Source organism: Rattus norvegicus, chromosome 7 (genome assembly GCF_036323735.1).
Source record: "Rattus norvegicus strain BN/NHsdMcwi chromosome 7, GRCr8, whole genome shotgun sequence".
Taxonomy (NCBI): Eukaryota; Metazoa; Chordata; class Mammalia; order Rodentia; family Muridae; genus Rattus; species Rattus norvegicus.
The window spans coordinates 94074780-94088315 of record NC_086025.1 but is presented as its reverse complement, the minus strand read 5'-3'; the positions used below and the strand labels follow the sequence as shown (position 1 = coordinate 94088315).

General features: G+C 39.9%; 1 long non-coding RNA gene across 1 annotated transcript in view; it reads left to right on the top strand.

Annotated features, from left to right (window-relative positions):
* Positions 1–13282, top strand: part of LOC134479735 (uncharacterized) — a 77093-nt gene extending 63811 nt beyond the window's left edge. The window contains exon 2 of the long non-coding RNA XR_010053405.1: positions 12965–13282. This is a non-coding gene — a long non-coding RNA (uncharacterized LOC134479735). The remainder of the gene's footprint in view (positions 1–12964) is intronic.
* Positions 13283–13536: the final 254 nt, after the last annotated feature.

Genomic DNA, 13536 nt, shown 5'->3' with positions numbered 1-13536 from the left:
CTGAGGACTTCTCTGGTCTCTAGAATGAGTCTCTTCTTTCTACGTTTGATGGGAAAGATACTTAAAGCAATTGTTAGCATGTGTAGAGAGGGGCATACTACACAACCACTATCCTGTTTATCTTTCTAAGAAATGTTAATGCTGCTGCTGATGAGGAGAAAGGGAAGGTGGAGAAGGAATAGGAGGAGAACAAGGATGATATTTAAAAAGAAAGGGTGATTCAAGAAGTTCAGAGGCTACAGGTTGGTTATCCTAAGTATAAAGTCAGCCTTGGCTACCTAGGAAAATCCTGTATAAAAAGAACAGGAATGAAAATGGAGGGGAGGAATGGAGGGAGAACAGGAGAGATAAGTATTATGCATGAACCAGACATTATGACAGTCACTCTACATAGCAGATTTTAAAAGCTTCTCTTAATATGACAGAACATGACTATTACCATTGTATCTATGAGAAAACTGAGTCTTAGATGGATAGATTCTCCAAAGCAAGAAAGAGACAGGACTGGGATTATTTCCAGGAAATCTTATTTTCTTGCTCCTGTAACCATCTGATGCACTAATACTCAATTACTTTGGATTCATGACTGCCTGGGACAGTGAAATCTCATGTTATCTTTTATGTATAGATCTTAACAATTGCAGAAATCAGGCTGCTGACATGAAGGCTCATTCTTAATAACCAAACTAGAGGCAAGGATTCTGGATCTTGCTTCTTCCCACAACAGGAGACACAACTCTGCTTAGCCACTTCCTCCAGGGTACTAAAGACTTGTGATTGCAGTCTTTCTATCACAATTATTCAATAACCTCAACACAGGAGGGGAATGTCAGTCAAACTTACTCTCCTTGAATTACATGTCTGCCCTAGTTACCTTAGCATAGTCCATCCATCTTCTATTCTCCAGGGGCATCCAGGGGACAGCTGCTGAGGAGAGAGGAGCGTTCAGTTGATTGACACGAGGCTGTGTGCAGAAAGTAAGGATAGCTTTTGAGTGGAATTATTGAAGTTGGCCCGCTTTGCTGATGAAGGATCTGAATGAAAATTGCCTTTAAAGAATACTAAAAAGAGGGGAATAACAATAGATCAAAGCTAGTCCCCCAAAGAGGGAACAGTTTATTTATAGCTTCCACATTAATTCAAAACAATCCAATGAGCAGAGCTTGGCCCATGCACACACACGCCACAAAACCCAGATGCCTTTCAGGTTGCTATTATTCTAATACAATATCAGTGCCCAAGGCAAGAAGTATTCTGTACTTCACTTGGCAGAGCCTGTCCAAATTTACAATTAAATGGAACTGACACAGCTGATCTTCCTAAAGCTCACTTCCTTTCAGCTGGGGCTTCTCCTTTGGATGCTGGATATAATGCTGGCTGGGCCCCAAACCGATAGAGCTTACTGTGCCATTTCCTGGTAGGCTCTGGGATATTGTGTTCCATTAAAGCAATGGAGCTTCATTTAGGGTGATTTGTCTCCCAGGAGACACTTGGCAGTATTTGGAGTCATTTTGATTGTCACAATGTGTGTGTGTGTGTGTGTGTGTGTGTGTGTGTGTGTGTGTGTAAAGGGACAGGTTGTTCACTGTCATCTAATAAGCACAGCTCAGAGATGTTATAAATACTTTTTACAGCATACAGGTCAGGTCCTGGCTTCCAGAGAATTATCTATCATAAAAGGTCAATCATGTGGGCGTTACCATGCTGTTAGAGGACAGCAAATTGAGAGCTTTTCTTGCAGTGGAAAGATAAACTCTCCCCTTCCTGAAGCTATAGACACTATCAACAGTGTCTTTCACAATTATGTGTGGGATTGAGGCACAACAAACCCAAGAGGGAAGTTAAAAATGTGTGAAGAGATCAAATGACAGTTAGGCAGACACAGTTAGAGGTGTATAAAAGAAAGAGATGAGTGGCCTTGCAGCAGGGTTTTCTCATTATTCTATTCTGTTCTTCAATGCTATTGTCCACTGCAACGTAAAATGTAGAAGAGATGGTATTGGTCAGTTGTTTATAATGATGTCTTTCTTATTTATTTATTTATTTATTTATTTATTTATTTATTCTTCTCTTCTCTCATGTATTACATTCCAACTGCAGTTTTTCAGTTTTCCTTCCTTCCTTTCCTCCAAGTCCCTTTCCTGTTGCTAACCTCTGCACCAGATCCATTCCTCTTCCACTTTTTTCCTCCTCCTCCTCCTCCTCCTCCTCCTCCTCCTCCTCCTCCTCCTCCTCCTCCTCCTCTTCCTCCTCCTCTATCTCCCTTCATAAAAGAGAAGGTCTACCAGGCTTATGAACCAAACATAAAATAACAAGTTACAATAAAACTAGGCATGTGCCCGAATACCATGGGCTTGCCGGTTAGTTTTACAGTACTAGTTAGCTAGTTTTACAATATAGGCATGAATCCTTTCCTGTGGAATGGACCTTAAGTACAACTAGACAGCTATTTGATAACCCTAAGATAACAAGCCTTTTCTGCACCTTTGGTAGTATTTTGCCGATCTGGACATTGTGGATGTTAAGTATCCCAGCTTGGTAGAACTATTGATTGCTTTTTTTCCATTGGCAGCTTATATAGCTGCTTCCAGGATTATATGAGCTAACAATAATCCTCAGAAAGGAGGCTTCTAGGATCTGGCATGATTCCTCCAAGTCCTGTGTCTGAAGTACATGATGTCCTGAGCAATAGGGGTTTGCCTTCATAGATGGTTGCTTTTGAACATCTAGGAATGTGTTAGGACATTTGCGATTTTGTTTTTCGCAGTGAATCAGAATATTTTGCATAGGAGTCTCAAGCAGGTGACCAATAAGTGAACTCAGCAAGCAGGCTAATTTTTCATCTGGCCATCCCAGTGTTTAATAATGAAAGAACAAAGGAAGAAGAAAAGAAGGACAGGAGAGAAGATCTATGAATGTTTTTAGGTAGAGGTCATGTTTCTCACCCCACAAACCCCACCCTTCTACTCTATTACACACGAACCATCTTCGCTTGGCCCTGAAAGCATTTACAGTGCTGCTTACCTTGGTTAGGTTTGTGTATTGCCTTCTAGATATTTTAGCATTAGGAAAGTTCCTAAAAGTACACTAGAGCTGATGTGGTCTATATTAGATACTACATAAAGGGAAACACGAGTGACTAACTGGCACGCGATGGGAGATATGGGAAGCCAGCCTAATTGCTTTATGGTCGTACTTTAAATGAAGGACCATTAGCTGAATGGTGAAGGTAGAGGAATCCACATGCATCATCTAACTTGGTAGTAATTTCCTGTTAGAGCCATCCAGGGAGCTTTGGAAAACTACCCAGAGATTCTGAATTAATTAGGCATATGTATTTTTAAACGCTCCCAGATGACTTTAGGTGCATCCAAGAATGAGGGCCTTGGATTGGATCAAGTCTGTCTTCTTCACTCGGTAGAAAGAGGAAAAATCTAAGAGAAAATGAAAGTTTACTCAAAGTGTATTTTCTATGTGTGTTTTTCTACTGGCTTTGAAGTCTCTCTAATTAAGACTCCATATGCAGTGGGAAATATAAGAGGGAAACCCAAGAGCTGCAGAGAAGGATCCTTTCCAACTTTTGTTGGCAGGAAGACTGGCTGGCAGTTCCTGGGGGGAGCCAGGCACTCTTGTGTCTTGTAGCCAAGTAGCTGCAGTGAGCTCCCTGGTGCTCACAAACCTCCTATGCCTCTTATAAGTGGCTTGGGATGCTACCTTGATTTGAGAAAAGACCTCCTTCTACTTGCTTTGTTTGAGTCCAATATTTTCCACATCTGTAGTATGTAATACATGATAGAACTGTGCTGTAGAAGGATGTGAAGATTTCTGGATCTTACTGAAAAATTTAAGTTCAACCTGTAGTCACAAGTGGAATTAATAGGAAAGGATATATAAACTGAGTTCTCGTTGAGAAAAATGATAGTCAGTGATGGATGGTGAGAGATAGAGGGGTTGTCCTACTTTTATGCTAAAGACACAGGCAGGAGTTGAGCACAAGTGGTTGCTGGTCTTGCAACCAAATTGCAGAAGACAATACAGAAGCCATGGATCGGAAGTTCAGATTTGACTTTGGGCATGAAGGCTAATGACTATAATCTCAGCACTCAACAGGTTGAGCTAAGAGAATGCCATGAGTTCAAGGCCAGATTAAGATGCTTAGTGAACTCCAGACAAATTAGAGTTACAGGAGACCCTGTCTAAGCAAACAGAGGAAGTCCTGAGTAGATGAACATAAACATGGCCATGGCAAGAATCCCAATGTCTCAGAGCCATGAGAATAGCTAAGTCTTCCCATATAAGACTCCTAGAAAAGACAAAGCAAAGCCTTTCTCAAGCTGGGTACTAATGGTGATATTATGTATGGAAATTTTCCTGACCAATACAGATGTAGATGCTCGAAGCCAACAATTATACTGAGCACAGGGACCCCAATGGAGTAGTTAGGGAAAGGACTGAAGGAGCTGAAGGGGTTTGCAACCCCATAGGAAGAACAATAGTATCAACAAACCAGACCCCCAGAGTTCTCAGGGACTAAACCACCAAAGGGTACACATAGAAAGAGCCATGCTCCAGCTGTATATGTAGCAGAGGACAGCCTTATCTGGTATCAATAGGAGGGGAGATCCTTGGTCCTGTGATGTCTTGATGGCCCAGTGTAGGAGAATGTCAGGGCAGTGAGGTGGGAGAGGGTAGGTGGGTGGGGGAGCACTCTTGGAGAAGCAGAGGGGAGGGGATGCGATAGGAGGTTTCTGGAGGAGAAACCGGGAAAGGTTATAATATTTGAAATGTAAACAATTAAAATAACCAATAAAAAAAGAAGAAAGTTTCAACTGGAGCTTCCTCTCCAGGATGTCTGCCATGCCTATAGGGATCTACCAAATGTGACTACATACCACCTGCTCATTCTTGCTGTGTAGAACAGGTAAATGAGTAAGTTTCCAGTTTGTATGTCTCCATCAAAGCGCATAGCCTGCCCAGCCCAGTGTTTTCATATGTGTGTCTGTCATTTCTTTTTCAATACCTGCCATCCCAGTTCAGGTCAATCCCAAACCTGTGCTGGCCACAGCACCTGTGCCAAAAAAAAAAAAAAAATCTGTCAAGTCTCTACCAAGTAATCTTTTTCTAGTAGATGGTGATTAACATAGAAACCCTCAAATGGTCAAGATGCAGAGAAAATGAGACATTCATAAAACAACCATGTTCCCGAGGTCCAGAAAACTTTCTGAGAAGGAAATGGACATATTGTAAGAAGCACAGGCAGCGGATGACTACAAAGAAAGAGTATTTGGTGGGTATAGTGGGACAGTGGCTCATAGGAATTTCTAGCAATTGAGAAAGCATGTATAAATACCCACACATGCTTATGACAGACAATATTCCAGTATGAAGAGGGGATGTAAGCATGAAGTTCCACTCTTAGATAAGGAACTCTTAGAAGCTGATAGCTTCTGGGAGAGGGAGAGACAGTTTTCTTTAATTCTGAGGCCCTTGGTTTATTTCTTCTTCTTAGATATGTAGAAAAGACAAAGACATATCCAAGAGTGTGGGGCAGCACAATTTTTACCTTGTGAGTCTAAAAACATAATAGGATGCCAAGTTGAGTGGGATGGATCTGGGAGGAGTTAAGAGAGGATGCGAAATTGTTCTAAATACATCATCTGAAATGTTCAAAGAACTGAAAAAACAATGAAGGAGAAAAAATATCCAAAACCAAGCCAAATAATACAAACTGTAATTTCTGAAGACTTAAGCAAGTCCTGAAACCCACTAACAAAGGTTGTGAAAACACATACTCCCACAGTCATATCTTGCCCAAACTTAATTTTTTAAGAAGGTCAAGCTGCAGTGGATGCCCAAGAAGCATAAACGAGATGAATTTACACGGAGGTCCCTGAAGGTGCCAGATACTTCCTGTTATTCTCATGAATGAGCTTAGTACTTAAGGCCACCTTTTAGGAAGGCAGAAGCTGAGATACTAAGACTGGAGTTTCCTTTTAAAAATCACATGGCTGGGAAAAGTTGTAGCTGAACTTCTATGTCAGTATTTCTTTTACTACAGATGGACATATGTGTCTGCAGGCTTCATGCACCTGTTTGTGTTTAGATTTGGGACATTGGTTTCCTTGAATTGTGAGTGCTTGGTGGCTTTCAATAAGAAATGGTGTTCTCCCTTATTTTTCCTTCAGATACACTCCCCTACTCTTGAGAGTGTTGTCTGTCAGATCATGTGACCTTTCTAACCTGTTTATTCTTTCTGCAATGCAGATATTAAACTGATCAAAATTTTCTATCTGACTCAGGTCACTGTTTCTCCTACCCTAGTTCAGGTAGGACACATGCTTTCTTGATCTGCAATGTGGTAAGAGTGTTTATGTTTCATTTGCTATTCTCATTTGCTTCTCTTTTCCCACTTGCTCTTTCTCCCTTCCTCCCCCACACTCCAGGCTGAGAGTACTTTCTCCAGGATCAGCTCAAGGAGAAAACTGAGAAATTAGAGTCTAAAAATGGCTTTACATGATGGATGCTGTCAGATGCTGCATCTGCTGTCTCCACATGGCAGGCACCCAAATGCTGCACCACCACTCTTAGTAGCAATGGCGGGTTCTGTGGGGGCAACCTTAGGTCTGATGCCTTGTTTGAGCATCTCAAGTTCCAGTGTGGGGGGTAGTACTCACAGCTGTGACTGCTTCCAGCAAAAAGATATGGAGTAAATGCAACAAAGGAAGAGACCTTTGGGACAAAATGCAGAAGAAGCAGGCTCACAATACCAAATGATCCTTCCTTATGTAGGTAGTCACACAGGAAACTATTAGCTTCCAGTAACAAATGTGACACTATGTGGTCGACTTGATTATCTTGGGAGAGATAGTTAGGATTTCTCTTGGGGCTGGTGTATACACAGTCTCATTCTGGTATTTACCTAATTTTTAAATTCCCAAATGGAATGTGGCTATCAAACATTGCCCTGGCCAGTTGTTCTGTCCTGCAGGACAGTCAATGAGGGTGCAGAGGGTACCTGGAAGAGAATGGGGGACAAGAGACTCAAAGAAGGACACCAAAACAAGAGTCTGATCAAGGCGACAATTTTATTTTTTCCCAAGGCTGAATTTATACCATAACAGGGGTAACAGAGGTGGGGGGGGGAGTGGAAAACATTTATGCAGGCCAAGGACACAGCTCTCTTGTGGTCAGCTGATGTCAACAGGATGTTGGTTTTTCAGAAAGGTTGCAGGTTTGCCATATCATTAGTCAGCAGGATGTTGGTTTCTCAGAAAGGTTACAGGTCATATCATTGAGCATCCTGATGTCAGATGTATTTCTCAGCAGGTCACAACTTTGTCATATCATTATTCATCCTGACCACCAGATTTGTATTAGTCTTCTGCAGCTGGCTGGGGATTTTCCATGAGCCCAGTCATACTTAACTCTAACTATACTATTATCATCAATAATGGAGGGGTTTTTTTTAAAGATTTATTTATTTAATGTATATGGCTGCACTGTCCTTTACACACCAGAAGAGGGCATCGGGGTTGTGAGATGGTTGTGAGCCACCATGTGGTTGCTGGGAATTGAACTCAGGACCTTTGGAAGAGCAGTCAGTGCTCTTAACCACTGAGCCATGTCTCCAACCCAATAATGGAGGGTTTTAAGGGCATTGCTCCCAACAAACATAATGTATATTGTTATATACCTATAACATAGAGTAAATAACCATATACTTAATTTAGACAAGATATCCCACTCTTATCTGTACAGTGGAACACTTCACATCCCAAGGCAATTGCTGAGGGCAGTCCATGGCCAGTCTTGAAAGGCAGCTTTTCAGAACATAGCAGCCACTACTATGCCATTGTTCTCTCTACACAAGCCCACCAATTCAAGACAACTCTCAAGCTGCACTCCAAGACTTTGACTAAAGAAACACAAAAGCTCTAACTCCCAGTGAATGCTTCTGGCAATACATCTCTTGGAATCCTTAGCCCAGACAGGCTGACTGGGGTGTCTACCTTCTGAGGACATCTTCTGTTTTCTATCTTCCATCCATGGTCACACTGGATCCAGAACATTCTGTTGTATACTCTAGCTGTATGAGAAGTTCCAATTTGGATAACCCATCATAGCTTTTAAGGATATTCCTCCAAACTATGGTCTTCTCATCATCCTGGGGGCAACTAAGTTCCCTTTTCTGGCTTGGAGAGGAAGAGCAATACTCTGCTATGTTCTCTAGGACATAGCAAGGGATGGGCTTTGGACACTGTTTCAGCAAGGGCGTGGTTAACATATCCATTTACTCTTTTCTCAATTTCCAGTACTTGTCCTTCATTGTGTAGGATGTCATACAGGTGAAGGTAGGTACAAGATAGAATGAGGACTATCATTGGACAAGAAGGAAGGATGGGCAGGAGAAAACTTTGAGGGAAGAGGAGGAGACTGGAGTGGAAGGAGAAGGGAAGAGGAAGCTGCAGAGAGAACATGGAGGCAGATGTTAAGATTCCACTCTGTGTATTTACAGGTTGTTATGAATATTCTTAAGAGATGGATGTGTATAGGGCTTTGTACGTTTAGGTGGGCAGTTATGTCTTATCAATTGGATCAGAGGCTATTGTGTGTTCTTTCTTGTGGCAAATTAAGTTTAAGAGAGTATGTGGCAGCTGGGACACTAAGCCACCACAGAATTGAAATGTATATTTCTGGCAGGGGGTAAAAGACAGCATTTATTTTTTATAATTTTACAACATCATTGTTTTGAATTTTGGGCTTCTGACAAAATTCTGAGCCATACACATCCCATCTAGCATCATGTCACATAACTCAGTTCAGATATAGTTTGCCTTGAGAGATTCACGTGAAAGAATCTTTAAAAAAAATAAACATTTTTCGTTGATTTCACTTCTAGGTTTAACTATTTCTTGCCTTCTACTCCTCTTGGGTGTGTTTGCTTCTTTTTGTTCTAGACTTTCAGGGATGCTATTAAGTTGCTAGTTTAGGATCTCTCCACTTTCCTTTTCAAAACACTTAGTGCTATGAATTTTCCTCTTACCACTGCTTTCATTTTGTTTGTTAAGTTTGGGTATGCTGTGCCATGATTTTCATTGGATTCTAGGAAGTCTTTGTTTTTTTGTTTGTTTCTTCCCCAACCAAGTTATCAATGAGTAGAACTGTTCAGCTTCCATGATTATGTGTACTTTCTGTTGCTTTTGTTGTTATTGAAGTTCAGCCTTATTCTGTGGTGATCTGATAGAACGCAGGGGATTACTTTCATCTTCTTGTACATATTGAGGCTTGTTTTGTGTCTGCTTCTATGGTCAGTTTTGGAGATGGTTCCATGAGGTACTAAGGAAAAGATATTGTTTTAGGGTGAAATGTTCTGTAGATACCTGTTAAATCCATTTGGTTCATAACTTCTGTTAGTTTCATTGTGTCTCTGTTTAGTTTCTGTTTCAATGACTTGCCTATTAATGACAGTGAAGAGTTGAAGTTTCCCACTATTATTTTGTGGAGTTCACTGTGTGTTTTGAGCTTTAGTACAGTTTCTTTTATGAATGTAGGTGCTCTTGCATTTGGGGTATAGATGTTCAGAATTGAGATTTCATTTTGGTGGATTTTTCCTATTGATGAGCATTAAGTGTCCTTCCCCATTTCTTTTGATTACTTTTGGTTGGAAGTCTAATATTATAATGGCTTCTCCAGCTTGTTTCTTCGGATCCTTTACATGGAAAACTTTTTCCAGCCCTTTACTCTTAGGTAGTATCTTTGTTTCTGAGATGTGTTTCTTGTATCCAGCAGCATGATGAATCCTGTTAACACATTCATTCTGTTAACCTGTGACTTTTTATTGGGAATTTGAGTCCATTGATGTTGAGAGATATTAATGACCAATGATTGTTGGTTTCTGTTATTTGTTGTTTGAAGTGGTATTATGTGTCTGATTCTCTTCTTTTGGGTTTGTTGTGAAATGATTAATTTCTTGTGCTTTCTTGGATGCAGTTACATTGTATTGGAAATTTTCTTCTAGTATCTTCTGTAGGGCTAGCTTAGTAAAAATTATGTAGTTTAAATGTGGTTTTATCATAGAATATCTCCTTTATGATGATTGAGAGTTTTGCAGGGCATAGTAGTCTGGGCTTGGCATCTGCAGTTTCTTAGGGTCTGCTTGATATCTGCCCATGACCTTTTATTTTTTTTTTTAGAATTTTTTAAAATTAAAATTGCAACATTGTCCCCTTCCCATTTCTCTCTCAGATATCTTTCATATAGAACCTTCCCCACCACACTCCCTTTCAAAATCATGGCTCTTTTTCTTTAATTATTATGGTTATACACACACACACACACACACACACACACACACACACACACATGCATGTTCATGTACACACACCTAAATGTAAATATGGCTTGCTATGAATTTAGTTACTTGTATGTATATCATTTCAGGGCTGAGTACTTGGAATTGGATAACCAATCAAAGGGTTCTTCCTGAAGGAAAACCCTTTCTCCTGCCCACAGCACTCACTAGTTTCCTGTGTTCTTTGTCTCTAGATGGGGCTCTAGGACTCATCCCTTTCCATGTTTGCATGCCTGTTGGTATTGTACTTCTTCATGTCTTGTTAAGGCAGAAATACTGTGGGAACTTCCCAGATGTAGCTTTCCTGCCATTTCAGGAACTCAGAGCAGTCTTCTTGATTCTCTGGCTTTTAAAATAATTCTACTTCCTTTAGGTGCAGGAGTTGTATTGTAGATGGGGCTATATACCACATAATGATTTGTTTTCTGCTTTTGACCAGTTATGGTCTTCTGTAATGGTCTATTGAAAACAGAAGGTATTTTGTTTTGCTTTCATTTTTGTTTATTTGTTTAGCAATGATAGCTACATTTATCCGAGAACATAAGGATAATATTTAGAATGTAGGGAGAGATTATGCCAGTTTAATAAAGTAGAAGTAGTAGGTTCTTCTCTAAGATCAATGCCTTTTCTAGCTCTGAGTAGTTGTCTAAGTTTCCAGTACCAAACCTGATTTCTCTCCCACTGAGTGGCCATTAAGAGAGCTCTTGGTTACTGACAATATATGACAATATTGTGTCCTTAGGGTCTACTATGCCATGATTGTCAAGACATTGCAGTTGGGTAGGACCATTGATTGTTTCCTTCCATCAATAACACTTTGCTGTAAAATAAAAGCTATTCTCCAGAAGGGATATGTTCATGTCATATTACACTCCTGTCCTGTAGGTCTCATGTCCAAAGTATGTCACATGTTAAGTATCAGGGATTTGCATTCAACCTCCGGGAGGTAACAAAGGGAAAACCAAGAACCTATATTTTGGGTTTGGTGAGTCTTTTGAACTCTCCTGAACAACAACTAGAAAGGGGCATTCTTATGCTTGGTGTTAAGGATTTTGTTAGTTTATGTCTTTTGAGAGGACCATTTTTAACCCAAATGGTGTGTGTGTGTGTGTGTGTGTGTGTGTGTGTGTGTGTGTGTGTATGAGAGAATTACATGTATTGTATGCAATTTTAGTTAAATAAATAAACAGATTGCATATGGCTTTTCAGATATCTAATTTTTACTTCCATTTTTTCTGTATTGACCTTACCTCCTTGTCTTCAATAAATTGTCCCACCCCAAGATTTACCCATATCCCCCTTCAAATTACTTGCCTCCTGCTTGTTCTTTCTCTCTGTTGCTTCTCCCCTATAGTCCTGTCATACTTTCCTGGTTTTTTTTTTTTTTTTGCTTATTCCAGGCTATATATTTGAAAACACACACACACACACACACACACACACACACACACACACACACACACACACACCCTGAAGATTTGGATTAGGAACTACAGATGAAAAGAAACATTTAGTGTTTGTCTTTCTGCATCTGGATTTCTGGATTACTTCTCTCAATGTAATACTTTCTAGTTTCATCCACTTACCTATAAATTTCATTATTCTTTACAGCCAAATGGTATTCCATAGTTCCCTACAAACTCTTGACAGTTTTGGTTGTGAGCTTTTAACAGTTAACCTATCTTTCCAGCCCTTACGTGATAAAATCTTGGTCCACAGTGTGTCTATAATATGGCAGTGAAATCTTTAACAGGTGAAGCCTATTGAAAGACAATTGTCTCATAGAATTAGGATTAATGCTTTCTCATTAGAACGGGTCTGGGTTTTTTTATTGTATTAATTATTTCAAGAACAGTCACCCATCCCACTGCTGGGTTATTATGTGATTGGCATGCATCTTTTCTGTTTCTATTCCATGTTGTCAGAGACCTTATCCAATTGGGCAAGCCAACAACTAGAATTAAGAGCAAATAAAACTCTACACTTCATAAAGTGCTCAGACTCAGGTACACAAAATGAACTCAAGACTGATTTCCATTTTTCTAGAGACTTACTTCTTTCTCAGTTTACTCAGACATCCATAGGCCCTCTGTATCTCTCACCTGTACTTTATTTTTCCAATCTCCAGAGATGTGTTTCTATCAGTATTGGAGCATGTTATTTACCTGGCTAACAGGTGCTGTCCATTCCTGTCTGTGTTCCCCAGGCTAGTTCACAAAAGTCCACAGAGCCTTGTTTCACCCACCATTGCTGGCTTATCTCTCAAGTCTTGCTTATTCTGAACTTAAGCTCCTCTTGACAACAACAAAGCAATGTTCTCTTTGCCTTTCCCATTTGCCATTGGTATAGATTGACTTCCTTTATTCCCATGCTGTCATAACACAATGTACATCCTGGTGACCTCATCTTTAGCTTTTCAGTCTTGGTAGAAAATAAGCTCTTGGTATTTTAGTGTTTTCATTAGTAGAACTGAGATTATATTACCCAGTCCACTGTATGTTTAGAAGGACATTATTTAGAATAAAATTACAAAGCATGGAGAATATGCCTAGTATCACTTACACTCTATTCTCTACACATTTGATGTAATAAATACTAACTTTTATTTTTCAGATCTGCTCCCACCTTCAAGACATATGAACCTCTGAAGACAGGCAACTATTTGTGTCTACTGATTGGCAAGTGAATGGAGAAGGTGTTGCTAAAGGCTGCTGAGAGACTATTCAGTGGAGTGACATGAGGTCTTAAATTTTCCTTAGAACAGAAGGGAAGGAAATGAAAATAGACAAGGAACAAGAAAGATAAGCTATGACACTGATATTGGTGCTCAATAGAGGAATGTGATTTTATTAGATTATTCTGTTTTCTATACACATTTAAAATGTTCTCTAATTGAAAAAGTTAACTAGCAAAAAAAAATGCTGCTTAAAAATTGTGAGTTGAATATTCTCAATTTCCTTAATTCCCTTTTCCTGTATTTCACTTTTTCAAGAATTCATCTTCATCTGATTATTTAGAAAGGGGAAAAAACAGAAACAGGAAATCTGAACTGTGGTTTCTTGCCTCTGAAACCCAGTTCCCTTTTCCTAGAGCCTGAAGTCATCCAGCAAGGCCTGCACAGTAATGTCTCTCCTTCACACCATCCAAGCCTAACTTATTTGAAATGAGATGGCTGTCGTTTGTGA